We start from the raw sequence: 3,567 nt of genomic DNA on the forward strand, positions 1-3,567 counted from the left end.
TTCATGCCATGGGGACAAACTGATAAACTGTTAATTGATGGTACTATCTGGATGCATTGTGATGCCTTCAAGAAAATGTGAGAAGGAAACAGCTCGAAATGTGGTTAGACAATTCATGGCTCTTGCATCACAATATCGCACCCTCACATTCATCCCTGTAGGTGTGTGAATATTGAACAAAAATGAAATCACTGTGCTTCCTCATCCTCCATACTCTCCAGATCTGGCCCCTGTGAACATTTTTTATTTCCAAAGTTGAGAACCCCATTTGAAAGATGAATACTTACAATGAGATGAGATAAAAGAAAATTCGAAGACAGCACTTCGCACAATCCAGTAAGAGATGTACCAAGACTGCTCTGGAAGTGGAAACAGCAATGGGAGCAGTGTATTGTCTGTGGGGGAGACTATTTCAAAGGAGACCATGGACAATAAGTAAAAGGTAAGTGTAGAAAAATTTTGTGGACAAAGTTCCAGAGTTTTCTGAACTAACCTTGTAATTTCACAATATTCAAAATAAAAGGTCAACAAAATTTTATTATTTTAATTATTAACTTGTTAAAAGAATAAAACAAAATATTTACAATTTTCTTGTTTTGTATATTTAAAAATGTTTTTTAAAAGTCAGTTCTTCCTCCTAATAATCTAAGAACATACTCCAGTTTAAAACATTTAATCCAGTGTTGAATCCAGGTAGGAATATCAACAATGTAGGAAAAGACAGATTGCTACTTACCATAAAGAAGACATGTCATGTTGCAAACAGGCACAATAAAAAGACACTTACGTACATTAGGCCTTTGGCTGCAGCTTTCATCAGTAAAAGAGAGACCCACACCATTGGCACATGCAAGCAAGCACACATTACTCACACATGGTTGCCAATTCCAGCAGCATCTCAGGCTGGACTGTAACTATCATATGGGATGCAAGCTGCAATCTGGAGGGTGTGGGTCAGTAATGGACAGGTGGGCAGAGAGGCAAATGCTCTCTGCTGGGAGTGTGCAGAGACTAGACTGCTAACAATCACAGTGTCAGGAGGTCATGGGGCAGGGAGTTGCGAAAAAAAAAGGAGCAGAAAAGGAGATGAGTGGGGAAAGACTGGTAGATGCATTGACCCAGGGTTGCAAATAAACAGGATGGGAGATGAGAATGAGGAGGAGGTGATAGGACTGAGGGGATGGAAACTGTTGCATGGAAGGTGTGTGAACAGTAAGCTACTGTAGGTTGAGACCTGGATGATTATGGGAGCGGAGAATGTTTTGTAAGAATAACTCTCATCTGTGCATTTCAGAAAAGCTGGTGGTGTAGGGAAGGATCCAGATGGCTTGGATAGTGAAGTAGCTATTGAAATCAAGTGTGTTATGTCCAGCTGCATGTTGTAGGACAGAGTGATCTACTTTGCTCTTGGCGACAGTTTGGCAGTGGCCATTCGTCCTTGTGGACAGCTGGTTGGTAGTCATACCAATATAAAAAGTTATGCAATGATTGTAGCACAGATGGTAAATGCCATGGCTGCTTTCACAGCTGGCCCACTCCCTGATGGGGAAGGATAAACCGGTGGCAAATCTGGTTTCCTCTGTCATTCTTTCAATAGCTTCTTCAGGTTTAGTGACATATTGCTTGTTGCCTTGTAGAAGCCCTTGTGTTGTCCCTGCTCTTGATGCCTAGTCTGCTTTTCGTTTTTAATATGCTTGTTACTCCATCATTAAAAAATATTATGGCACTCACCATCCCAATCCAAAAAGCTGACATACATACAAAAACAGTTTTTGGCAAACACTTTCAAATGCAAGTATTGAAAATTTCATTTGGATTTTGCATTTTTTAATGTAAAAATTTTCCTCTGCTTGCAGTACAGTGGATACATTCTTCAAGGATATTACAAAAATAAGTTTATGTTGAAATATTGGTGCCAAAATAATAGTAATAAAAAACAAATCATTTTAGCTAAGGTTTTGTGTTTCCCAGTATTGCGACAGCTAGGTATTTATTATGGAAGCACTACATCTGCTTTAAAAACACATTTAGATAAAACTGATGAGGCAGTATACACAAAGTATATATTTTTAGAATAATGAAGAACCACAGAATATTATTCAATTAAAAATTCCACTTTTTGAGTGCTCTTGGAATCCAGGTCCCCTTAATTGATGAGTTCTTTTTTTTTGTGCATCTACTGGACCATCTATCCCAAATCAACACTTTTGTGGAAACCAATGAATGGACAAAAAAGTAAAGGAAGACCTCATAACACCTGGTAACAAACTTTAGTAAAGTGTCTTCAGTGCATGCACATAAACTGGGAGGAAGCTCAAAACCTGGCACCTGATTGAGTTTGCTGTAAGAAACTTGTTACCAGATATGATACTTAGCATTTGACGAACTAAGTCTGGACCATCTTATTCAAAAATATCACATGTGGGGCACTGCCATGTATTTTAATCTGGTCAGACCAGTTCTATGCTGAGATGTTTCAGCCCTTGCCTAAGATAATGTGATGACTTCTCATGATGTGGCAAAGTTATTCTAATGTATTTCAAACTATATACACCAGAACAAATTACTGCTATTGCTTGCCTACCAATGGAGGAAATTTTAATACATGTGGGCAACAAGGCTTTTTGTAATTCACGCAAAATTTTACCATTTAGAAATAGGTGTGACTCCTGCTAATGTTTTATGTCGAGGCTGAATGACTTCTATATCTTGGTTTTATAAGAGGACCTTCTTTATTGTACTGTTGACTCAGTTAAAAAATGAATTAACTAATATTTTTCTCATCTCTGGACATTTTCTTAGCATGCTACAAGTACTGCTTAAAATATACTGAGCTACAGAAGAAGTATGAGTAACGTGCTGCTATTTATTAGGTGCCAAAAGAAACTGGTAACATGAGCAATAGATACAGACACTGAGCAACATTTGAGAAATGCGATGTGACACAACATACCATTTCCTTGCTAACTGTCAATAGCTATTGTGATAATTTGTAAGTTCCAAAGGACTAGAAAAAAATAGTTTATTTAGCACTTAACATATTTAAATATATACTCATCAGTTTTGAAATACCTCCAACTTTTAGTGTACGTAAGAGGTTTTCTTGCTTAATATTAATTCTGCTGTATAATCTCTTTTTTATATTGATGGTCCTATTACACATTACCATTTGTAATTTGAAATGTATGTGACATTATTTAATGTAGAAATGAGTATATTGATATCCAATCCACCTATTAAATAAATAACAAGTTGTCAGTTATAGGGTGCTATGTGTGAAACAATTGAACAACAGATATCACACTATTAAAATAAAGTTAAAGGACACACAAATGGAAGGATAAGTCACTATCAATGCAGGTAGTAATTCACATATATTTTATATGATTATTACATCAATAAGTGATTTTAACCATTATACAAAGTGAAAAAGTTAACTTTTTTCTACAGTTTGCATAAAGAACATCAGATAATAAAATAAATTTAAATTAAAGTAAGAAAATATACATTTTTTAATTTCATGTTAACAAAAATATGTATTTTGTAGTCATACATAGATAATTTACA

The sequence above is a fragment of the Schistocerca gregaria genome, chromosome 6 (assembly GCF_023897955.1).
Source record: "Schistocerca gregaria isolate iqSchGreg1 chromosome 6, iqSchGreg1.2, whole genome shotgun sequence".
In the NCBI taxonomy this organism is placed as follows: domain Eukaryota; kingdom Metazoa; phylum Arthropoda; class Insecta; order Orthoptera; family Acrididae; genus Schistocerca; species Schistocerca gregaria.